This window comes from Saccopteryx leptura, chromosome 1 (genome assembly GCF_036850995.1).
Source record: "Saccopteryx leptura isolate mSacLep1 chromosome 1, mSacLep1_pri_phased_curated, whole genome shotgun sequence".
In the NCBI taxonomy this organism is placed as follows: domain Eukaryota; kingdom Metazoa; phylum Chordata; class Mammalia; order Chiroptera; family Emballonuridae; genus Saccopteryx; species Saccopteryx leptura.
The window spans coordinates 72,657,256-72,684,030 of record NC_089503.1 but is presented as its reverse complement, the minus strand read 5'-3'; the positions used below and the strand labels follow the sequence as shown (position 1 = coordinate 72,684,030).

The window sequence follows — 26,775 nt, the reverse complement described above, 5'->3', positions numbered from 1 at the left end:
ACAATTTATTTTTACTTTCACTGCCCAAGCACTAAAGTTAGCCAATCTTGCAAAGAACTCTGGTGTCTTTTAGTAAAGAATGGTTTATCAATCTGAAGCTGCTAGGTATGCCTTCTTGCTACTGGGGTGTTGCTACTCCTAAGTCCTTCAGATGAATGTGTGTATGTGTTTTCTCCTATTCCATACTTGTAACTCTGATACTTAGAGACCTCTAATCAATCAATTTACTTATTTACTAATCTTTTCTCACCCTGGTCCCTCAATACCAATGCAGACACCCTCTTTATCCTTCTGTGGCACTGATACTCCATCCTGGCAGAAAGATGCTGCACTGAGACACCCATCTTGTTGGACACTCCCATAAAAGGTAGGGGAAAACTAATAGTTCAGCTGGGTTTTAAAGAATAAGTTGGCCCTGGCCGGTTGGCTCAGCGGTAGAGCGTCGGCCTAGCGTGCGGAGGACCCGGGTTCGGTTCCCGGCCAGGGCACACAGGAGAAGCGCCCATTTGCTTCTCCACCCCTCCGCCGCGCTTTCCTCTCTGTCTCTCTCTTCCCCTCCCGCAGCCAAGGCTCCATTGGAGCAAAGATGGCCCGGGCGCTGGGGATGGCTCTGTGGCCTCTGCCCTAGGCGCTAGAGTGGCTCTGGTCGCAACATGGCGACGCCCAGGATGGGCAGAGCATCGCCCCCTGGTGGGCAGAGCGTCGCCCCTGGTGGGCGTGCCGGGTGGATCCCGGTCGGGCGCATGCTGGAGTCTGTCTGACTGTCTCTCCCTGTTTCCAGCTTCAGAAAAATGAAAAAAAAAAAAAAAAAAAAAAAAGTAAAGAATAAGTTGGAGTTTATCGGCAGAAGATAGGGAATAAGGGAATTTGTAGCAGGAGGACTTGTTTAAGGTTTGGTACAGGTGTGAAAGCTGAAATCTCTATTAAACATGAGAGACTCCTATGAACATTATCATTTGGATTGGGGTGTGAACTAGCTGTTCTGATCAGTCAATGTGGTTTTACATATTGGCTCATTAAAACCAGACAGTCAGTCTTTTAAAGGCAACATCTAATTAACAAGAATATAATGGTACATCAGCCAAGTTGTTTTTTAGAAAAACCAATGAATGCTAATATTAAAATTTTTAATATTCTAGGACTATACAATATAGAAAGTTAAAGTCCCCTTTCATTCCACCTCCCAGAAATAAGCACAGTAATAATTTATTGTATTCTCCTCCTAGTTTTTTCTGTGCATATATCACCAATTATGTGTGAGTATATTTACATTTTCCCCAAAATTGAACTTGTGATACTTACCACTTTAAACTTGCTATTTTTAACTTACAATTGCTTGGATAGCTTTCTATATTAGTATATAGAAGAATATTTAATTCTTTTTTAATATGTATTTTTCATTTTATTTTTATCACTTTATATTTATTCACACATTCCACAAAAAAATTTTCAGTTTAAAAAAAAAAGAAGATATCTGTAAATCAGTAGCTTGTCATTACCCCCACCTAATTACACTTCTTTTCCCCGAGGTAACCATTGTTGTCTGTTGGTACATGTTCTCCTAGTTTTTCTTTATTCATTTATACGCGCACACACACACACACACACACACACACACACACGTATCTGTGCGCACGTGTTGGGTTTTGTTTTTTATAAATGGGATGGTGAACACTGTGAATTTCAGGTGTTATCAAATTTCAAAGCTTAAAAGAACACCCAAGAAGGACTGCAACCTGTCCAGCATTCCAGGCTTTTTTTCTCAAGGCCCCCAATCTCACTTGGTGTTGTGGCCACTGCAAACATAACACAGACACTGGGGACTGAACTACACTAAAGAATGAGGTGCCTTGATAAGACCCCCCCTGGAATAGCTGGCCCTTGGCAGTCTTCTCTCTGGGCTTTAGCACTGCAAAGCCAAGCTGAGGAGAAACAGATGGCAGGAAGAGGATTTTGAGAGGAAAAGGTATGGGTCCTTGGGCTCCCAAGTGCCTAGCCCTTTAGGTTTAGATATAGTTCTCCCAAGGGTTCTAGACTGCTTTGCCTCTTATAGCCAAGGGATGGAGTTTGAAGCATGTAAGATCTTGAAAAAAGTGCAACTGAGCAAGGTCTAATCATCAGTGACGAAGAGAAATGTGTAATAAGAGCCAAGTGGGATTTAACTCAAAGGCATATTGAAAGTTTGCTTCAGAGTTAGAATTGCAGCTTTCTGCCCTCAATTTCTCCACAAATATTCTATAGGCAGTTTTTAAACCCCAGAGCCCTTAACTAATGTTATTTAAGGAAATTTTATGTGACTAATTGTACAGATTGTTTGCTAACTTTTGAGCAAGAAATGATCTCAAAATACCCTGGTGTGTACTGATATTTCAAGGTAAGAGAATACTCTGGAATGCTTCCCATTTTCCAAATGTAATATTTTCCAAAATAAATGTTGGAGTAACTGCATGGTTGATGCTATGCGAACATTTTAATTCACACAATAATATTCTGGAGTTTATGGAAGCTTGGCCTTTTTCCAGGAGTTTTGGAAGTCCCAAAGTCAGCTGTTTCTTCTCAGTGGGAGAAAAGATGGAGGATGGGAATCAGAATTGGTAAATTGGATAGGAGGTCACAAACTGAATGGAGTTAAGTAGGGGAAAGTGCAGTGTAATCTTCAGCAGGAGAAAAGCCAGCTGCACAGAGGGGAAGGACTGGTTACCATTAAGGGCTTCAATATTAGGCCCTTGGAGGAGAACTGAATGGGGAAGTTAACAACCCCTTGTTTCTCTCTCTCTCTCTCTTTCTCTCTTCTAGAGGATGACGGTGCTGGTATAATGAGATCCAGGAGCAACCCATCCTTGTCTGTTCAAAAGCCCCCCAAACCTTCAATGCTTATAGATCATGAACCACCTCTTGCAAGGAGCCTGCCCTGATGGCCATATTGCAGTCATCAGATGACATCATACTGTCAAGATGATCTGTTTCCCTGTTCTTTTCCCCACAATCTTTGAGATTCTTGAGACCAGGATATAAACACACAATAATTACGTGCTGATGTTGACTGAATGAACCTCTCTGGTTGGAAATAGTCCTTCTCTCCTCTGAGCTCTTGTGGTGCTTTGCACTTACCTCACTCATAATTTTTTCACATTCTACCTTGTACTATAATTTCTGTTCACGTTAGCTCCATTATTAGACTCAGAATTCTTCTACAAGGAGATGATATAATGCATGTAAAGTATATCCCATGTCAACGGAATAAATGATAGCTATTATTAATTATGTAATGGGGGGTCTGGAAGAGCAGAAAATACATTTTATAAGAGAAAAAAACAAGCTTTAGAGAATCACTTTGAAGCAGATCTTTGTTTTGCAAGAATCAGTTGAGTAACCCTTCTTAATTACACAACTACTATACAAGAGACCTATTGCCTTGGAGGAAGGGAATAAGAGTATGTCTTAGTCTTGAAATATCTGTTCTTTCCCATTCCACTTGGATAGAAAGCTGAGATTGAAATTACATAGAGTAATTAATGTGGAATTGCACAACTCCAAGAGGCACCACTCTTATTGTAATCTATTGTGATCGATGTCCACACTCTGAAGATGTGCTCTGAGGGATACGTTCCATCTGAATACAATATGGATGGTTGCCCCTGAAGTTATGCAAGGAGGCAGTCCTAAGAAGAGGAAAGAAAAGGAGTGTATAGTAAATGAGCTTAGGAGCTGAACCTTGAAAAACTGGAAGAGATGTAATTATATCTGGATTCCAGGATGATAAATGAGGTCATCATGGTTTTACCTTCTTTATCATCATCATTAGTTTTGTACACTCAGAGCATCTGGCACATAACTGGCACATGATGGGTGACCCATGAGGCCAAGGGATCTTAGGAAGCCCACTTTCTTACAAAAATTGAGAATTTAGGTCTTTCCTGATTAATTCTAGAGAGAACCCAGAGTCCTAGTGTGATACAGACTTTCAGGCCAACTCAGAAAAGGACCTGAATTCCCACAGAGACCCTATAACCAAAATATCTTTCTGGGCTGCGTCGAGAACAGGTCAGGAACCCTGAACTGGATCTGGAATATTCCTTCCCTATTGCTCTGTATTTCACCTGCTGCTTTCCCTCAAGGGGCCAGGAAGCTGAAGCTGTTCTTAATTTCACTTCAAGTTCCCTGTCCTGTACAGTATACAATCAGCTTATGAATGACCAGCTAGCTAAGTGCAAAGTTTTGATGTTGAAAGAATTGGAATAGTTCACTATCAGTTAATTCCAGACATGAGATCAGAGTTACAATCCAACAAAACTAGCTCCTTGTGATTTTGTGTGTGAGTTTTATTATTAAAAATTAAATATTTCATATCAGGAGAAACATTCCATTTATAATTTTATAATGATATAAATAAGAGTACCCTCTGACCCCACTTTCTCTTCTGACTACAGTGGTCAGGATTATGGGTTTTGGGTCAAACAGCACTAGATTAGAATCATGTTTTTGTAAACTATTAGTTGAATGACCTTCAACAACTCAACTTCCGAAGTGAGTTTCTGGTGTGTAAAAGGTGATTGTCATTGTACAGAGTTCTTCAGATTGAATGAGGCACTGTACCTGACACAGAATAAGCACTCAGTGAATGCTCGCTATCACAATCTATTATTATTTTTTCATCACCAAACTCTTCTCTGCTCCCTTTTACTTATTTCATGTTCACACTTGAACCCACTGCAAAAACAACAAAAATCCGAATAAAAATTTTTTCACACAATTATAATTAAATAAAATTAATGTTTGATTTAACATTTGTTCTAGTTATCATGTAACTTTTTCCTAAATCCATACTTAGTTATACATATTTTCAGTAATATTATATTAACTTTTCTTGGGAGAGAGAGAAACTGGAAGGGTGAAAGATGAGAAGCATTAACTTGTAGTTGTATCACTTTAGTTGTTTTTGATTGGTTCTCCTATATGCCTTGATTGGAAGACTCTAGCTGAACCAGTGACCCCTTGCGCAAGCCAGTGACCTTGGGCTTCAAGCCAGTGACCTTCAGGCTCAAGCCAGTGACCCTGCACTCAGGCCAGGACCTTGCAATTTTGAAGCTGGGACCTCAGTGACCCCGGTCAATGCTCTAACCACTGTGCCACCACTGGTTATGCTATATTGACTTTTATATTCGACATTTTTCTTTTTTTTTTTTTTTTCATTTGTCCAAAGCTGGAAACGGATGCAGTCAGACAGACTCCCGCACGCGCCCGACCGGGATCCACCCGGCATGCCCACCAGGGGGTGATGTTCTGCCCCTCTGGGGCATCGCTCTGCTGCATCCAGAGCCACTCTAGCGCCTGAGGCAGAGCCATCCCCAGTGCCCGGGCCATCTTTGCTCCAATAGAGCCGCGACTGCAGCTGCGGGAAGAGAAGAGAGAGACAGAGAGGAAGGAGAGGGGGAGGGGTGGAGAAACAGATGGGCGCTTCTCCTGTGTACCCTGGCCGGAAATCGAACCCGGGACTCCTGCATGCCAGGCCGACGCTCTACCGCTGAGCCAACCGGCCAGGGCCTATATTCAACATTTTAATTTGACATTATACTATGCCCATTGTTGCATGTTGTTTTAGTTTTAGTTTTCTTATTGTTTCCTGTGCCCACTTTTTCCCTACCCCAAATACTAACAGCCTGGTGTATCCAAATTCCACACAATTCTTATAAACCACATCCAGATGTGTGTGTGTGTGTGTGTGTGTGTGTGTGTTCTTTGATCACTGTTTTATAAAACTGCATCACACAACATGCAGTTCTTTATATTTGCTTTTCTCATTAAATTAATGAACATGGATGTATCTTCAGGTCAACAGATTGAGACCCAATTCATTCAAAATATACTTGCCACATATAATTGCATCACAGATAATTCTATTTTCATTTATTGCTGGACATTTGAGATTCTCCAGTTGCACCAACAATGCTGCAACAAATATTCCAGTATATAAATCCTTTAGTACAGTGGTCCCCAACCTTTCTTGGGCCACAGACCGGTTTAATGTCAGAAAATATTTTCACGAGCCGGCCTTTAGGGTGGGACGGATAAATGTATCACATGATGGAGACAAGCGTCAAGAGTGAGTCTTATATGGATGTAACAGGGAATCTGGTCATTTTTAAAAAATAAAACATTGTTCAGACTTAAATATAAATAAAACGGAAATAATGTAAGTTATTTATTCTTTCTCTGTGGACCGGTACCAAATGGCTCACAGACCGGTACCGGTCCACAGCCTGGGGGTTGGTGACCACTGCTTTAGTATACATGTATTACTTCTGTAAGTAATTTAAAATTTAATAGATGTTGCAAGATGACTTTCCCAAAATATCACATTCCCATAGTTCCACAAACTATCAACTTGTCTGAGCAAATATTCAGAGAAGCAGTGAAGCATAATGGGTAAGAACAGAAGCTCTGGAGCAAGACTACCTGGTATGACTTCTAGCTCTCCCATTACAAGCTGTGTAACCTTGGGCAAGTTAAGTAATTATGCTACGCCTCAGTTTCACATCTGTAAAATGGGGATAATAAAGTCCCTACCTATTATTAATATGTATAAATGCTTGCAGCAGAATCTGGCACATAATAAGTACTCGATAAGGGTCAGCTACATTTGTAATTATGATGAATTGAAATCCTAATATGATCAACTCACTGTATTTCCTCCCTTTTTTATTATAAAGATATGGTAGAAGATTCTCCATATGTATTTCAATGAGAAACAAAAATCTCAGCAGTTAACAACACAAGCCAATCAGGATATTCCAGTTTCCAAAGCTATGACACATTATTTAACTGTGGTCCTTGATGTGTTCTGAAAGTATTTTCTTTTGTCTGTTTTTTTGTTTGTTTGTTTAATGAGCCTGGCCCAAAAGAACAGTGTTTCTGAACTATACACAATGGCAATAGCTACGCCATCCAATATGGAATTGCTGTCAACTTTTCACAGTAATAGACAGAAAAATGCCCTAATTTTCTATCTCATTTTTATTTGAGAGGGTGTCACTCTCTTTTTGTGAAAGGAAATAACCTCAGAGAAAAACTAGGTTTTTGGGGTGGTATTTTTTTTTACAAAGGACAGAAAGTGAGAATTTCATTTTATTGAATCACTGCTACAGGAATCCACTCCACAGCTTCTGAGCTGTTTGTTCTGTTGGAACATGCAGTGAGCATTCCAAGGACATGTTTACACCACATTCCAGTTTAACATGGATTCAAACAAACAGAAAGATCAAATATTTGAAACTTCTGCAGACTACTTTTGTGATTAAGAGACAAAAGCAACAGTCGGCCAGATAGCAGACAGGAAAGCTTTTCTGAGGCACCTCTTTAGGAATGTTGCAGAATCAGTCCACATTCAATTCTACTGAACCCGTCAGGCATTTACTGGGCACTTACTACATTCAAAGCATCATCCTAGATATTGGTGGGGGTGGAGCACAAAGAGAAATATGACAGGATTAAGGCATTCTATGGCTAGCATTCTGTTGGGGAAGAAATTATGCAGGCAGTAATAAGCTACACATTAGTTTTTGTCTTGGTTTCTGTCAAGTGAGAGAAAATCTCACTCAAATTAACTTAAACAAGCAAGCATTCATTGGTTGTTCCACTTAGTTATGCATTCATTGGTTTCTTCCAATGTGTGCCCTGACCAAGGATTGAATCCACAACCTTGTCATTTCAGGGAGGACAGTCTAACTGACTGAACTAACCAGTCAGGGCCTGTGGTAAGTCTTAAAAGTGATTTGCAGCATGACTGGATTGGCACAGTGAATCCAGTGCCAACCTGGGATGCTGAGGATGCAGAATTTAGGCCCTGAGGTTGTTAGCTTGAATGCAGGCTCATCGAGCTTGAGTGCAGGGTCTCTGCTTGAGTGTGGGAACATAGACATGACCCTGTAATTGCTGGTTTGAGCCCAGTGTTACTGGCTTGAACAAGGGGTCATTGGCTTGGCTGGAGTCCCCTGGTCAAGGCACATATGAGAAAGCAATCAATGAACAACTAAAGTGATACAACTACGAGTTGATGCTTCTCATCTCTCTCCTTTCCTTTCTATCTCTTTCTGCCTCTCTGTCTCTCTCTCTTTAAAAAAATAAAAATAAATAAATAAAAATAAAAGTGATCTGCAGTGGCTTGAATTTGTTTATAAGCTAATCACTAAACTTATCACAGTGACTAGAGGGATGCTCCGTTCTTACTGGTCTCGGCTGTGTGATTTATCCAGCCCTGGAGACAAGGATAAAGTTGGCAACTTGCCAAAACAATAGATGGAGATGAGAAAATGGGTAGTTCCTCAGAGGGGGGAAGAATCAGTTCTGTTACTAGAAGAGGAAGAAATAATTCAAAAACAAATATAGCAGAGGAATAAACATAGTATGATGAAAGGGTAGGGAACAGATATTCTGGCTTTAAGAGTCTGAGAAAGAACCACTGAAGTGCAAGCAAGAAGTGGAACAGAGTTCAAATCACTTCCTATTTGGAAATCTGTGATTATGGGGATTGGCCCTAAAACATACAGCCATTATGAAATGTTGGCAGTGTGATTTAGTGCCTAAGAGTTCCCTCTGGTTCTGATGTCAGGCAAGTCTGGACGTGAGACACAATTTGCCCCTTACATGACAGCCTGTTTGCATCTATAGTATAGGGGTAATAACATTCCCTACTTCATAAAGCTTTGCAAGGATTAAATATGTTTATTGTAACACTCACATGTTGGGACTGGATCCCCAAGTCTTGAGAGAGTCTAGGTCTTTATATCAGCATCTTCCATTTCCTTTTCAGCCCACTGAAATTAGGGTTACTCTTCCTTATACAAATTAAACTTCTCTTACTACGGATATGAATGACCTGGCTAAAGCTAATGGATAATTCTCAGCCTTTACTTGATTTAACTTCCATATAATACTAACACTCTTGATTACTACTCCCTGCTGGAAATTCTTGAATCCATTATCTTCCATTATTTTTCTTTTGTATTTTCTTTCCATCTATATCACCCTTCCTTCTCTGTATTCTTCCAGGGATTCTCTTCTTTGTCCACCTCAGATTTGAGGTTTTCTAGGAGTTTGTCTTTGTTCTGATAATATATATTATAATCATGACTGCCCGTTTGTTTTTTGAATAGCTTTTCTAGGTTAGGAGAAAGTCTCATATTTCAGTGGTAAATTTTCCAATGCAGTACTCAGTCTCCTTTGAAACAACGAAGCAGGCATACAACCTAGGTACATCAATGAGTTCAAACCATTTGAGACTTAACTAGAAACTTGATATCTTTTAGGTTTGACCCTCCAGTTTCCCATTTTATCTAGCTCTAATCAACCACTAATTTACTTTCTGTCTCTACAGATTTGACCATTCTGTACATTTCAATAAATGGAATCATAAAATATATGGTCACTGGGAACTGACATTTTTTTTGGTATTTTTCTGAAGTGAGAAGCAGAGAGGCAGAGAGACAGAATCCTACATGCACCCAACCAGGATCCACCAGGCATGCACACTAGGAGGTGATGCTCTGCCCATCTGGGCCATTGCTCCATTGCAACTGCAGCCATTTTAGCGCCTAAGGCAGAGGCCATGGAGCCATCCTCAGTGCTCGGGCCAACTTTGCTCCAATGGAGCCTTGGCTGCAGCAAGAGAAGAGAGAGATAGAGATATAGGAGAGGGGGAAGGGTGGAGAAGTAGATGGGTGCCTCTCCCATGTGCCATGGCTAGGATTTGAACCTAGGAGTTCCACATGCTGTGCTGACGCTCTACCACTGAGCCAACCAGCCAGCGCCAGGAACTGACATTTTTCAATTAGCATAAAGCTTTCAAGGTTCACTCATGCTGTAGCATATATCATACTTGATTCTTTTGTGTGTGTGTGTGTGTGTGTGTGTGTGTGTGTGTGTGAGAGAGAGAGAGAGAGAGAGACAGAGAGCAGGACAGATAGGGACAGACAGACATTAAAGGAGGGAGATAAGAAGCATCAATTCTTCATTGCAGCTCCTTAGTCTCCTTAGTTGTTCATTGATTGCTTTCTCATATGTGCCCTGACCAGGGGACTACAGCAAAGCAATGACCCCTTGCTCAAGCCAGCAACCTTGGGCTCAAGCCAGCAACCTTGGGCTCAAGCCAGTGACCTTGGGCTTCAAGCCAGTGACATTTGGGCTCAAGCCATCGACCATGGGGTCATGCCTATGATCCCATGCTCAAGTTGGTGACTTTTGGCTCAAGCCAGTGACCTTTGGGCTCAAGCCAACAACTTTGGGCTCAAGCCAGCAACTGTTGGTCTCAAGTCAGCGACCGTCATGTCTATGGGTTCATGCTTGAGCCAGCAACACTGCGCCAGTCAAGGCACATAAAAGAAACAATCAATGAACAACTAAAATGAAACAACTTCAAGTTGATGCTTCTTATCTCTCTCCCTTCCTCTCTCTTTTCTCTCACAAAAATAAACAAATAAATAAAATATAGTGAAATCTTTTATTTAACTATAAACTCTTAGCAGAGGAACGGACATTTGAAGTATTTAAGTCTCTCTCCTTCTGGAATTACTTCTAATGTCCCTTACTTACGTGACCAACCCCCTCAAACCTCCCAAATGTGATGTTCACATTTAAATAATGCAAGTGTGCCCTGACCAGGCAATGGCGCAGTGGACAGAGCATTGGACTGGGATGCACAGGACCCAGGTTCGAGATCCTGAGGTTGCCAGCTTGAGCACGAGCTCATCTGGTTTGAACAAGGCTCCCCAGCTTGAGCCCAAGGTTGCTGGCTTGAGCAAAGGGTCACTTGGTCTGCTGTAGCCCCCTGGTAAAGGCACAGATGAGAAAGCAATCAATTAACAACTAAGGTGCTGCAACGAAGAATTGATGATTCTCATGTCTCTCCCTTCCTGTTTGTCTGCCCCCTTCTCTGTCTCTGTCACACACACACACAAAAATTAAATTAATAAAAAATAATGCAAATGTAGCCCTGGCCAGGTAACTCAGTTGGTTAGAATGTCATTCTGATACCCTCAGGTCATGGGTTCAATCCAGTCAGAGAACATATAAGAATCAACCAAGGAATGCATAAATAAGTGAAATAACAAATCAGTGTTTCTCTCTCCCTTCCTCTCTCTCAAATCAATACATGAAAATAAATAAACAAACAAATAAAGCAGGTACACAGAATCTTTTGTTGTTGTTGTTGTTTCTGTTGTGTTTGAAGCCAGTACTATGCTCTGGATGTTACAAAGCTGCTTCAAGGATGTGACCTTTCTATAAAAACATATAACACAAGAAGCCTGCCTCCCTTATTTTATTCTTTATTTTATTTTAAGTGATTAAAAATTATTTGTTACTTTTATGAGAGGACTTTTGTCATCCGGTTGAATTCCCAGTTTGTTTAAATTCAAGTCCTTGGACTTTAGGGTCCCGCCCTATGGCCCAGAGCAGGCAGTCAACATCTAGAATCATAGTCAAGGTGGGTTTCCTATCTGGAACTGAAGTAACCAGGTAGGGTTCCAAGCCTCAGGAAGTCTTTTTAATTTCCTTGATCTGCGAGAACTTTAGGACCTCTATGCTGGCATTCTCCAGCTCTTCAGTGCAGAACTGATTATGGAATCAAAATGTCTAAGTACCTTATGCTGTATCATGAGTGATGTCGTAGAACCCAGAGCAGAAAGGATCCCAGGTGTCTCCAGGGCAAAGTATCCTGCACCAACAATGACAGTGTGGGTAGGCAACTCTTCCAGATGAAAAGCTCCATCACAGATTATTCCTAGACTGGCACCGGGAACCCTGCTCTCCTGTGGATGTGAGGGCATGCCACCTGTTACAGTCAGGATGTGAGGTGCAGTATATTTTTTCCCACTGACCTCAACTGTGGACTTGGGGTCATAAGTGAATACTGCATGGCCAGGGAGAATTTCTGTACAGACCTTGGTTAGATTATTTTGATAGATGGTGTTCAGGTGGCTTACATAGGCATTCTGCTTTTCCTTTATAACCCACCAGTTGACTTTACTATCACAACTTTGAAAGCCATGATCAACACAATCATGCATGAATCAGAGTGGACAGCTGTGATCCACATTACCTTTTTGGGTACACATCTGACATACATCCAAGTTCCATCCAGCTCATGGCTCTCCACCACCATGACTCTAGTGCCAGGCTCCACACCTGGCATGCATCTGAAAAGCTGAAGATCACCAGGTAGTCATAGGCCACGGCTTCTGCCTGCAGGCTATTATGTGGGTGAGGGCCTTACGCAATTTTTTAAATTAGAAAAATAGAGCTTAGTGCTATCAGATTTTAGCTATACAACAAACAAATATTAATACATAAAACTTACACAACACTTACTGTAAGCTTCAAAGAACAGTTCTAAGTGCTTTACATATATTAATTTGTCACAACAACTGTTTGAGGTGCATAGTACATTTGTGTCCCTATTTTGCAGACAAGAAAGTTGAGGTGCTGAGCTTAAGTAATTTATAGAGTTGCTGGGTGGTAGATATGATAGTCAGGCAGTCTGATTCTAGATTTGGGGTTCTTTTTTATTTAGAAGTTAAATTTAACGGAGTGACTTTGATCAATAAGAGTACTATATATAGGTTTTATATGAAGTTCTTATAGGTTTTGGGTTCTTAATCACTTCCTGAACAAAACAAACAAACTAGCTAACAAACATAATTAAAGCAATGAAAGAAAAGGATGGTTATCAAATCTCTAGGAGAGAAGCTATTTAAAAGTAAAAAAGATAACACAATGTTAAAAGCAATACATTGGAGCTTGACCGGTGGTGGTACAGTGGATAGGGCATCAACTTGGGACACTGACAACCCAGGTTCAAAAGTCAATGTAAAAAAAAAAAGTCAATGTCACCAGCTTGAGTGCAGGCTCACCAACTTGAGGGTGGGATCACTGACTTAAGCCCAAGGTCACTGGCTTGAGCCAGGTGGTCACAGGCTTGATTGGATCCCCTTGGTGAAGGCACATACGAGAAGCAATTAATGAACAGCTCAAGTGAGTCAACTATGAGTTGATGCTTCTCATCTCTCTCCCTTTCTATCAGTCTCTCTGCTCTTAAAAAAATAACAATACATTGGAGTACAGTAAGTCTTAGAGATATAAACATCCAACTTATATATTTGTACCTACCAACAAAGCACCATAAGGGCTATTGCAGTTGGACATCAGTGAAAATGATATCATAGAGCTACTCAACTCCCATGGCAAAAAACTAACCAATGTAGACCTTATGGAAGTAGAGCAGCAGATAATAGCATTTAGGGATGAAAACAGGGACCTAGAAACTCCAGAACAAAAAAAATTTTCTACAAAAGAGCTGATGCTTTTTGTCTTATTGAAGCAGGAATGGCAAAGTTTATGAGGAAGAGGCTGATACAGAGAGTTTCACTGAAGTTCACTGTACAGTTACCAAGGACCTGAGACACTACAGGGCCATCTATGATGAGAAAAGGAAAAGCTCTCTACAAACCTCCCTTGATGCTTACTTCAACAAACTGACTCCAGCAGCAGAATCAAACCCTGACTCTAACACCAGTCTCATTATCTCCAATAAATCCATCATCTTCTGCATCATCCAAGATAGCTTAAGGTTTATTTGAAAATGTTTAAGTATTTAAATTCACAGAAAGGTAAAAATAAACACTACATTAAAACAAACATATTTCTAAGTTGCATTTACTAGGTAAATGTACCTGTTCCAACTTAAATGTTAATTCAACTTAATAACAAACTTACAGAAACTATCTTGTTCATAACCCAGCAACTCCCTGTACCAAAAAAATATATATTTTTTTCTACCCAAGAAAACAGTAACAACAACAAAAAAACCCAAAATCAAACAGAAAATGATAAACAGGAATAAAGTATTTGAATTATATATGGAATATAACAATGAACTCACATGAAAATTAACACAAAAAATATTAAATGGCTAAATAGAGAGATGAAAAAGGACATAGATTATTTCCAAAATGAAATACTTACTTCAGAAAAACTATTTAACCTCATTAATAATGAAAGAAATGCAAATTAAGCCAACGATAAATTTTGTTTTCCCAATCCAACTAAAAGTATATACCAGCTTCCTCCTTGGTGAGCGTGTGGAGATGTGGGTGAATGCAGAGTGGGTATGGAAACTCTGTGCCCTTCCCCCATACCTTGCTCTGTGCATTTTTTCCATCTGGCCTGTTCCCAAGTCGTATGTATCCTTTTATAATAAACTGATAAACAGCATGTTTGTATAAGGATTCTGGAAACTAACTTAAAAAATACAAACTTTGACCTTCAGGCATTCCAGCTCCTGGATATTTGCTGACCTTCAATTGTGAAATCAAGATGATGTAAAACCAGGATGACAAAACCAGGATGACGCACACCAGACCATTGCTAGACCAGTTTCACAGTCCTTATTAAAACAGACTCTGCTAGTCTGCACGCAGAGAACTTTTTAACCCCCGCCCTTGATTCTTTGGTCTGTTTTTTCTCTCACTCCTTATAAAAACCTCTGCCTGCCCTGAGATGTTAAAATGGTCTTTGGGACCCCATCTTCTCAGGCGGCTGGCTCTTGAATAAACCATTTTCCTTACACACACACACACACACACACACACACACACACTACTACAATACTATCTGATATCAAACTATACTAAAAGGCCATAGTAAACAAAATAGCATGGTACAGTACTAGCATTAAAATAGACATATAAATCAACAGAACAGAGAGCCACATCTTCATAGTCAATTAATATTTGACAAAGAAGCCAAAAACATACATGAGATTAGGATTCAATAAATCGTGTTAGAAAAATTGGACAGACACATGCAAAAAAAAAGGAAAAAAAAGAAACTAGACCATTTTCTTATATCATAAACAAGAATAAACTCAAAATGGATTAAAGACTTAACTCTTAGACTTAAAACCATAAAAATCCTAGAAAACTAGGCAGTATGGATATGTCTCATAGCAATATTTTTTCTAATATATTGCCTAGGGCAGGGGACACTAAGAAAAAGTAAACACATGGGACCCCATCAAACTAAAAAGTTTTTGCACATCAATAGAAACAATCAGCAAAATTAAAAGACAACCAACTGAATGGGAGAACATATTTACCAATGATACATGTGATAAGGGGTTAATATCCAAAAATTGTAAGAACTTAAAACCTCAACACCAAAAAAACAAACAGTACAATTAAAAAATGGGCAAAGGACCTGAATAGACACATCTTCAAAGAGGACATGCAGATGGCCAATAGACATATGAAAAGATGTGAAATGTCACTAATCATCAGAGAAATGCAAATTAAAACCACAATGAGATATCACCTGACACTCATCAGAAGGGCTTTCATAGTCCAGAAATAAAACCACATATATATAGTCAAATAATTTTTGATAAAGGGGCCAACAACACACAATGGAGAAAAGAAAGCCTCTTCAATAAATGGTGCTGGGAAAACTGGAAAGCCACATGCAAAAGAATGAAACTGGACTACAGTCTCTCCCCCTGTACAAAAATTAACTCAAAATGGATCAAAGATCTAAACATAAGACCTGAAACAATTAAGTACATAGAAGAAGACATAGGTACTCAACTCATGGACCTGGGTTTTAAAGAGCATTTTATGAATTTGACTCCAATGGCAAGAGAAGTGAAGGCAAAAATTAATGAATGGGACTACATCAGACTAAGAAGTTTTTGCTCAGCAAGAGAAACTGATAACAAAATAAACAGAAAGCCAACTAAATGGGAAATGATTTTTTCAAACGACAGCTCAGATAAGGGCCTAATATCCAAAATATACAAAGAACTCATAAAACTCAACAACAAACAAACAAACAATCCAATAAAAAAATGGGAAGAGGATATGAATAGACACTTCTCCCAGGAAGAAATACAAATGGCCAACAGATATATGAAAAGATGCTCATCTTCTTTAGCTATTAGAGAAATGCAAATCAAAACGGCAATGAGATACCACCCCACACCTGTTCGATTAGCTGTTATTAGCAAGTCAGGTAACAGCAAATGTTGGAGAGGCTGTGGAGAAAAAGGAACCCTCATACACTGTTGGTGGGAATGTAAAGTAGTACAACCATTATGGAAGAAAGTATGGTGGTTCCTCAAAAAACTGAAAATAGAACTACCTTATGACCCAGCAATCCCTCTACTGGGTATATATCCCAAAAACTCAGAAACATTGATACGTAAAGACACATGTAGCCCCATGTTTATTGCAGCATTGTTCACAGTGGCCAGGACATGGAAACAACCAAAAAGCCCATCAATAGATGACTGGATAAAGAAGATGTGGCACATATACACTATGGAATACTACTCAGCCATAAGAAATGATGACATCGGAACATTTACAGCAAAATGGTGGGATCTTGATAACATGATACGAAGCGAAATAAGTAAATCAGAAAAAAACAGGAACTGTATTATTCCATACGTAGGTGGGACATAATAGTGAAACTAAGAGACATTTATAAGAGTGTGGTGGTTACGGGGGGGAGGGGGGAATGGGGGAGGGATAGGGGGTGGGGAGGGGCACAAAGAAAACAAGATAGAAGGTGACAGAGGACAATCTGACTTTGGGTGGTGGGTATGCAACATAATTGAATGACAAGATAACCTGGACTTGTTATCTTTGAATATATGTATCCTGATTTATTGATGTCACCCCATTAAAAAAATAAAATTATATTAAAAAAAAAAAAAAAAAAAAAAAAAAAAAAAAAAAAAAAAAGAAGGGCTTTCATCAGTGAATCAACAAACAACAAGTATTAATGAGAATGTGGAGAAAAGGAAATCCTCTTGCACTATTGGTGAGAATGCAGATTAGTGCAGCCACTATGGAAAGCAGTATGGAGTTACCTAAATAAATTAAAAATGGAACTGCCTTATGGCCCAGCAATTCCACTTCTGGGAATATATCCTAAGAGACCCACAATACTAATTCAAAAGAATCTATGCATTCCTATATTCACGGCATCATCACTTACGAAAGCCATAATTCAGAAGCAGCCCAACTGCTCATCAGTAGATGAGAGGTTAAAAAAGCTGTGGTACATTTACACAGTGGAATACTACTTTGCTAAAAAATAAAGAAGGAAATGTACCTTTTGCAACACATGGATGGACTTGGAGAGTATTATGCTAAGTGAAATAAATCAATCAGAAAAAGACAAATACAATATGATTTCACTCATATGTATAATCTAATGAACAAATTAAACTAACAACAACAACAAAACCAGACTCATATATACAGAGAACAGTCAGAGGGGAGGGAAGTTGTGGGGCTGGGTGAAAAAAATGAAAGGATTAAGCAAAAAAAAAAAAAAAAAAGAAAGAAAAGAAAAGTTATAGACACACAAACAACAGTATAGTGATTACCAGAGAGAAAGGAGTTCGGGAGGAGGTAGAAGACTTGACTTGGGGAGGTGAACACACAATACAATATACAGATGATGCATTATAGAATTGTACATCTGAAACCTATGTAATTTTATTAACCAATGTCACCTCAACAAAACATTAAATAAATAAGAAAAAATAAATGTCTTAAAACACACACACACACACACACACACACAATATTAAAGGAGATCAACTAGTCCTGGCCACTGTGTAATAAACTGGCATTCTCAAACATTGCTGGTAGAAGCATAAACCAGTAAAGCCTTTCTTTCAAATTGCCTTATAATATAAGCCAAGAATTTTAAATAATTATATAACTTGATCTCTCCTGAGAATCAGGCCCAAGGAAATAAGTATAAATTATGAAAAGGCTTGCCCTGCTGGATTGCTCAGTTAGAGGATCATCCCAAAGCGCAGAGGTTGCTGGTTCGATCCCTGGTCAGGGCACATATAGGAAAAGATCAATGTTCCTATCTGTCTCTCCCCCTTCTTCTCTCACTAAAATGAATAAAGAGAGAAAGAAAGAAGGAAGGAAGGAAGGAAGGAAGGAAGGAAGGAAGGAAGGAAGGAAGGAAGGAAGGAAGGAAGGAAGGAAGGAAGGAAAGAAGGAAGGAAAAGGAAGGAAGGAAGAGAAAAGACTTTATGTTCAATGACAGTCGTAACAATGTAGATGAAAAATATTGAAAACTATCTAAATACCTGACAATGAGGAATAAATAAATTATTCAATAAATACAGATCTGCTGCTATTGTAACTATATTTACCCAAAAATCTAGAAAGGCAGGGAACAATTCCTCTTACATTCTTAAATGGAAAGAAAGCCAGGATACAAATTAATATTTATTATAAAATGTATATAATCGCAACTATTAAAGAAATGATCCAGTGAAAGACTAAATAGAAAAATATCAAATATAGTAAATTATTAAGGAAATTTTTTCTTTCCACTTTTCATTATTTACCAATTTTTTTTATAATGGGGAAAAAATAAACTTTGCTTTTAGAAAACAGTTAATAGTAAGGAATATAGTCAGTAATAACATAATTATAATTAGTGTCAGGTGGGTACAAGACTTACTGGAGGGGATCATTTTGTAAGTTATATGAATGTCTGACCACTATTCTGGACACCTGAAACTAATATAATATTGAATGTCAACTGTAATTGAAAATTAAAAAAAAAAAAGAGGCTAATGGGTTGTGTTATATGTTGAGTTGAAGGATCCCAATTACTCCCATCTCTCACTGGCACCACTATCTGCCCAGGGAAGTAGGGTGCGTATTTATCTCTTTGAAGCGCCAGCTCTGGAGATAAGCCTCCATTGACCTGTGGGCCTGCTGATTCGCAAGCAGTGCCAGATAAGGAATTTTAAACACAGAAGGATACTATAGAGCCACTGGCTGTTCTGCCTCAGGAGAACCCTATCAGGGGAGTTTTTGTTTCCTCTGGTCAGTGGCTCTGAAAGAAACGAGATTACACTGTAGCTTTTGCACTCTGTCCAGGACGCCAGGCTCTGCCACTTAAAGAGCCGAGATGGATGGCTCTGGCAGCAGAGGAATGCCTGGCTGGAGAGATAGAGACACCGGGTGCAGCATGAAGATAAGATCTCCAAACAAAGACACTGGTTCCGTTAACAGTTTCCAAAGTCCCAGGAACAAACAGAAACCTCTAGGGAAAAGGGAATCAAATATGGGTAGGAATTCCCAGGCCTGGCCCATTGGAAGGGTTTGGGGCCCTAGGTATTTTTACTTCTGTTCTCATTCTTTCATTAGCCAATTATTAATTGGGCACATAGGATAAGCCAGATAGGTTTTGCTTAGAGACTCATATAAGAGACAAACAGGCAGACAGATAATTAGGCTCAGTGTACAGGATGCTATGGCTGTGGTACCAGAAGCATCTTCAACTCGAGAAAGGAAATAGACTCTAAAGTAGACCTTACAAGAGGAGTTAGCCTGAGAGAGGTGAAAGAAGTAGAAAAGAGAAAGAATCTTCCAGGCTAAGGAGATGGCTAACACCTGCAGGCAAGAGAGGTAAAGAGCTTTTGAGAAAGTTTAAGACATCTGGAATAGAAGATAAGAGATGTGGTTTCTTTCAGTTCTCCTTAGATTGAGTTATGGAAAAAGTTATGATGAAAAAGAAGAAAAATAAATGTGCTAAAGCCTTCTTCTTCCTTTCAGAGCTATGCCCCAGAGTATGCTGTTATTGGCTCTCTTAACCTTTGTGCTATTGTTCCAAGGTTGCAGAGAAAATAAAGGGACAGAGGCAGCCCAGGTTTGAGGTCTGAGATCCACACAGAGGCTGTGGCCATCACACACATATGGGACTAACCAACCAGGCCAGGGTGATTTATGTTGCCCTTATACCGCAACTGCAATCATTTTCACTTCCAAAGGGACAGTGGTGGGGTAGGGATGTCATTCAGTCATTCTGCATATGTTGAGTGAATAGTAGATATCCACTGGTGTAATTCACAGCCTCATTGGGGAGGTAATGCATGCAAACATGAATGGTAAGGATTTCTTTGATATAGACAATAGCAGAGTAGAGGTACAGCACACTTTTATCGAGTCCTGATTATGTGTTAAATACTATGTGTCTTGCTAGCAAGAAAAAGATAGGAAAAAAGAAAACCTGTCCTGAAGTAGATCATGGTCTACTTACCGGCCTGTGTGTATATGTAGTGCAAAGAGAACAAGATGGGAAATCAGCATTGAAGTGCAATTTAAATCTACATGCTTCATTATATTATAACACTAATCAGATAGATTCATTGACTCTCGGTCCTTTTGCACAACTCATTTGAGGGCCGAATTGAAAAACAGATGGGTATTTCAAGCTCCTTCACATTTTTGATCATACACTTCTCTTGTGTGATGAAATAACACAAGAATATGATATGGTCAAAAGAATATGGAATCAGAGAGCCTTGAGTTTGGACTTAGGACTACATTTATTGCACTTATATTCTTGGGCAGGTTACTTAACCTTTCTGAACCTCCATCTCTTCTAAAACAGAACACAACAGCTATTGTGGCAGATAGTGTCAGTGGCCTACACTCTTTTTCTGCTATCAGAAGCTCTCCCAATTTTGTTCGAGGAAGGGAAGTGTACAATCTAGGTGATGGCATACCCTGGATGAAGGCGGGGATCAGCAAACTTTCCTGTTAAAATCCAGCTAGTAAAATTTTAGACTTTGCAGGCTATTGATTTCTGTCACAAGTCTGCATTGTAGCATGAAAACAGCGACACACAATACTGATATAAATGAGTATGACTATGTTGCAACAACACTTTATTTACAAAAACAGGCAGCATCCAGATTCAGTGGTTGTCTGCTCATCCCTGGTCTAAGGCCACACTGACTATCTATTCCACTGGCTACTTTCTCCAATTCCTTTCTCCAATACTAAAGGTATCCATCTCATCCAGTTCTGGCCAATGATATATATACCTCAGTAGAAGTCTGACCTTGGGGGTTCTGGGAAAGTTTTTGCTTTCCCAGATAAAATGGGGACTAATGTGGCTGACCCTATACTGTCTTCCCAATTCTATCTTGAATATTAATGTGGTATCTGGAGCTAATGAAGTCATTTTGGAATTATGAGATGACAAGCAAAAGACTAAATGTCAACTTGCTAAGGACAGTGATTCAGAAAAAGAAACTAGTTCCTTGATGTCCTCACCGAGAAGCTGATTCGATACCAGCATCACCTTCTGGACTACTAAAACCATGATTTTTTAGACCACTGTGATTAGGATTCCAGAATTTTGCACCCAAATGTATTCTTAAGTAATTTCAGGCTTATTGTGAATACGAGGTGAGATTAATATACAAATCACATAGTACAGGCTCATTAATAACAGTTCTCTTTACATTTCATTTCACAGAAAATTGCTATCATTCTCTCTGTGATCAGTATTGTTAACATTTTGTACGAGTTTCTTTTAAGATAAGTCAGCTGGAGTGGATTGTTTTTTTTCCAGTCATTTCCAGCTTCACGTTAGAATTTTACAAGGCCTCAGAAAGGTGAGGAAAGGGAAGGACTAGAGAGAATATCTAGGGTAGCAGGAGCCTGCGTATAAAAAAATCCCAAGTAATTATAAAAAAAAAAAAAAAAAAGGAAAAATATTTTATCTCTAGTAACCATTAATGAAAGTGTTCTTCTGCCTGCCCTTCCTCAGCAGCTGCCCAAGATTCCTCGTGATGACCTGCAACCAACTTCAAATGAGAAGACAGGGTGCCCTGCACAATGAGTGGCTCGCAGGAGACCCTCAATACATGATGCTCTATTTGCTTACCTCTCTTCTCCCTGCCTTGTATTCTCATGGTCTCTGCTCATTGAAGAATTAGAGTCAGTGGGGAAGGATGCTCCACGAAGAAGACACTGTAAACCTGAAAGAGGAGGAGAGGTCAGAGAGTGATTAGTCCAAGAATTGGCAGCAACAGGGAACAAGGGTTTGATAATGTTCAGGATCAAGCAGTTTGGAAATAGGTATCTGAGAAGCAGGTGTCTGGGATCTCTGTCTTAAAATAGTGTGTGTGTGTGTGTGTGTGTGTGTGTGTGTGTGTCAGCTTAAAGTATCCATGTAGAGACAGACAGTATTCAATAAATGTTTGTGTAAGTATGGGTCCATGGGTAAGTGGATAGACGGGTGGATCACTAAGGACAGGAATGGATAATGTAAACGATGAGCAATAGTGCTCCGGCTGTCTCTTGGCCTGGCCTGGCTTTGTGAGAACTTTACAAATTCCCAATTGCAACTACTCAATTTTTCTGTTATAAGATGAAAGTAGCCACAGATAATATGTAAAGGAATTCATGTGTCCTAATAAAACATTATTTACAAAATTAGGTAGTGGTCCAAATTTGGCCCATGGGTCCTGGTTTGCCCATCTCTGCTCTGGAAAGTGTCCACACCTGGGAGTGCCTCCTGGAACACAGCAGCTGTCTGCTCCCAGCCTGAGGATGGATGGATAGGTGCACATAAAGAAACCTGGTTCCTTCACAGGAGCCTCCAATCCTGATACACCTGGAACCGACCTTGACTCTGTGATTATCTTGTGAGATATGCAATTTCCTTTTCATTGTGTCCATTAGATTAGGCTTTTCACTAATTTGCAGCCAAGAAGCATCTTAGCTGCCATACTTCCTTAAGAGGAAATACTCCCTCTTGTCTACATCCCTCATTAGCTTGCAGTGGAGCATAAATGTTCTGAAGGCTGGAAGCAGGAGTAAAAGAAGAAACAGAAATTTTCCTTGCGGAAGACTTCCTAGAACACGAATGCACTTTAGCAGCTGTTGTGCCTACAGGAGTGTGGAGGTGATTGGGGTGTGGCCCCTTCCCTTGTGGAGTAGCCAGCTTCACTGAGCCACTCACGTATAGTGTCCTTCATTTGTCTCTTTTTGTTTCATACATGTGAATCTTATCTCTGCCAATTTAAAGAAAAGCTCTTTAATGGGAGAAAACTTTTTGTAGATCTTACAGAATTAGGCACTTAAGGTATACAATACATTATTAACTAAATATTTGAAGGTGTATATTCATGAATGTATTACAGAAATAAGAACCATTTCGAATCATTTTAAACAGTCTCAGGATAATTTAAACTACCTATTGCCAAAAAAAAATGCATTGAGTGTATTGGGAAAAGTTTATTTTTATTTATTTATTTATTTATTATTTATTCACTTTAGAGAGGAGAGAGAGGGAGAGAGAGAGAAGCTGGAAGCATCAACTCCCATATGTGCCTTGACCAGGCAAGCCCAGGGTTTCAAACCGGTGACCTAAGCATTTCCAGGTCAATGCTTTATCCACTGCGCCACCACAGGTTAGGCAAAAGTTTATTTTTTTTAATTCAGCTAATACGTTTTTCCTCTAAGAACATTTTCCCTATAATTGAAGCTTGCACAAGTGTGAACTTGTAACCACAGAAGCCCACTTCTCTGGCATGTGGTTGTTGTAATTAACATATCATAATATGCACAGGTTTAGCTTTTTCCCCCTAAGTTTAATATGACATTTATATCAGAAGTTAGCCAGTAATTTTGGGATAGTTTTCAAACACAGTTGGGTAAAATATATAAAAATAGCAGGCAAGGAGATGAAATTAGATTATTATGGGGAACAAGGAAAAATAGAGAAAAGATTAGTCTAGTTTGGACCTGCCTTCCTTGCAGCCTATATGCAATGAAATGTGGTAATTTAATCCTAGTTGATGTAATGGTACAATCCCTTTTTTGCACTAGTAAATAGCTCTCAATTGCCTTTTGTATGAATTATGTTACAAGAAATGTGTAATTCTATAGACAGTTTGCTTATACAAAAGAGGTAGAATTTTAAAGGTGGTCTTAAAAAAAAATACGGATTTTTTAAAATTGAGATTCCTAACAGACTCTAAGCACCTTTTAAACAAATTGCAGATTTATTTTCCTGACCGTAAATAATATGTACATACCATGGCAAATACAAAGAAAAAGTTAACTATGATGCATAAGCTCAAAATTCAAAGATAATCACTCTAAAAATTCTAGGGTGGTTCCTTCTACTTCTCTATCTTTTGCACAGAGAAAAAGATAGATCCATTTTCAGGTCCATGCTCAAGGTCATATTGTACCTTTTCCCAGATCAATAAGAATTTTTCATTAAGCTTTGTAGATGACCTTTTCTTTTATTTTTCTGTATATTAAATTCTCCCCTTCCATTTTAGTTTAAAAGATGAGATACTCATGGCACTTAAAAAGATTTTTAAAGTTAAAAAAATACCATATATATATATTTTAGCAAGAGAGAGAGAAAGAGACAGACAGACAAGAAGGGAGAGAGATGAGAAGCATCAATTCTTCACTGCAGCTCCTTAGTTGTTCATTGATTGCTTTCTCATATGTGCCTTGACCGTGGGCCTCCAGCCGAGCCAGTTACCCCTTGTTCAAGCCAATAACCTTGGGCTCAAGCCAGTGACCTTAAGCTTTAAGCCAGTGACCCCATGCTCAAGTTGGTGACCTCAGGTTTCATGAACCTGAGTTCACTGCATCCCAGGCCAAGGCTCTAGCCCAGCGGTTCTCAAAGTATGCACCAGGGTGCACTGGTGTACAGGTGCACCCTATGCTATTCCAGAGAAATATGTGCCTGTTGGGGGCCAAAAAGCCAAGAGGGTTTTTAGAGTTTAGATTTTTGGGGGACAGAGGGGTGGGGAATTGGCTATACGCTGACAGTCTGCCCAATCCCCCATCTCACTTGCTTGATTAGGTTGCAAAAGGCTGTTAAGCTGTGGTGCTGGATTGTTTACATTAACCCCCATGTTCCTCAGAAAGACTAGAGGCAAGTTTCTTCTATCCTTTGTTTGGTGTAAATTTAAGCTGATATGTATGGTGGGGGTTTTCTACACTTGGTAAAATTCTTGGATTGCCTTGGAAACATGATCAAAGATCTCATTGATTTGCTAATGGACCACTTTGCCCCATAAATAAAGCAAGATGCAGTTTTGGGGCATGCTTTGTTCTTGCCAGCAGCAATTACAGGGCCCTCCTGACCCTGTATTTTCTTAATTCCACCTATTTTCTTTTTTTTTTTTTCTTTCTTTCTGTATTTTTATAAAGCCGGAAACGGGGAGAGACAGTCAGACAGACTCCCGCATGCGCCCGACCGGGATCCACCCGGCATGCCCACCAGGGGGCGATGCTCTGCCCCTCCGGGGTGTCGCTCTGTTGCGACCAGAGCCACTCTAGCGCCTGGGGCAGAGGCCAAGGAGCCATCCCCAGCACCCGGGCCATCTTTGCTCCAGTGGAGCCTTGGCTGCGGGAGGGGAAGAGAGAGACAGAGAGGAAGGAGGTGGGGAGGGGTGGAGAAGCAGATGGGCGCTTCTCCTGTGTGCCCTGGCCGGGAATTGAACCCGGGACTTCTGCACACCAGGCCGACGCTCTACCACTGAGCCAACTGGCCAGGGCCTCCACCTATTTTCTTAATTCTGTACTATTCCCACTCGGGACCTGGAACTACTAGCTGCACTGGTTCGCAGCATGTGCCCAGATATAAAAATAAATATAGTTACTCTATTATACCATTTCATTATGGAAATACCACTCTTTTTGTTAACACATCATTGTTATATTTATTATTAACACATCATTATATTATTTTTAGATAAATACACCCAAATAAAATGGATAGATTTCTCAAAAAAGAAGCATGATATTGAAGAATTCGATTCTGGAAGTGAGCAAAAGTTAAGTGTAAATAAAATAGGACTTGAAGGCTGACGGGCAGAATTTAATTTATAGCATTTTCCATCACTTAACACTGAACAATACGATTGGATTAGAAACCCACTCATGGAAACTTCAAGTGATTTTGGTTTAACATTAACAGAAGAAGAAGAACTGGCAGCTATATCCACTGATCGTGGATTGATGATTAAACATAAGGAATTGTCTCTTGAAGTCTTTTGGATTTCTATAAAAGAAGAATATGTGGCAATATCTAAAAAAGCTTTGAACATTTTACTACAATTTTCAACATCTTATTTATGTAAATTAGGGTTTTCTACCCTCAACACAATTAAGAGTAAAAAGAAAGGAATTCTTCAATGTATTGACGAGGAAATGAGAGTTTGTCTTTCAAATATATGCCCAAACATTGAAGAAATCTGTAGGACACAACAGGCTCATGTGTCTCCTAAACACAAGAATGAAAAAACTTAACACATTCATGCCAGGACCTGCCGAATTTACTAAATCTTACTAAGAATGTATCTATCTATATATAAAAAGATAACTTTTTTAATCCCTCTTTTTATGAATTCTAAAAAGCATAACTCAAAAAATGTAACATAGAAATGTTTTTTTAATGTCAGAATAAATTTAATTTTGTCATATTTATTTTGTTTATCATAAAAGCACAGTTGGACTTTATATATTTTTTCTTTAATATTTGACTTAATTATTATAACGTATTTCTCAGAAATTTGTATATAGCAAGCCTACAATTATATGTAGGATTTTAAATGCACCCCCACTTCAAAAAGTTTGAGAACCACTGCTCTAGCCACTGCGCCACCTCCTGGTCAGGCTATTCTCTATCCTAATATTTTAATATAACTATTCTCATGTTTCCTACACCTCCCCTTAGAGAGCAAAAGCTATTCTGTATTGTATTACATCGTAAATACCTTTTAACTTGACCATGGGATCCTGTCTTCAGGAAATATCCATGGTAGTGATTCTCAGCGTGGACTCCATCCAGGCCAGCAGTAGCAGCAGCATCACTTAGGAATTTGTTAAAAATGTAAATTCTCGGGCTCCACCCCAG

At 39.4% G+C, this 26,775-nt stretch overlaps 1 protein-coding gene and 1 pseudogene across 1 annotated transcript in view; both read right to left on the bottom strand.

Moving 5' to 3' along the window:
• The window catches only part of TMEM135 (transmembrane protein 135), a 379,338-nt gene that overhangs the window by 304,465 nt on the left and 48,098 nt on the right, over positions 1–26,775 (bottom strand). The window contains exon 2 of the mRNA XM_066370393.1: positions 21,769–21,862. The gene's annotated coding sequence lies outside the window, so the exon portion shown is untranslated. The remainder of the gene's footprint in view (positions 1–21,768; positions 21,863–26,775) is intronic.
• On the bottom strand, positions 11,340–12,187 carry LOC136388066 (glutathione reductase, mitochondrial pseudogene; annotated as a pseudogene).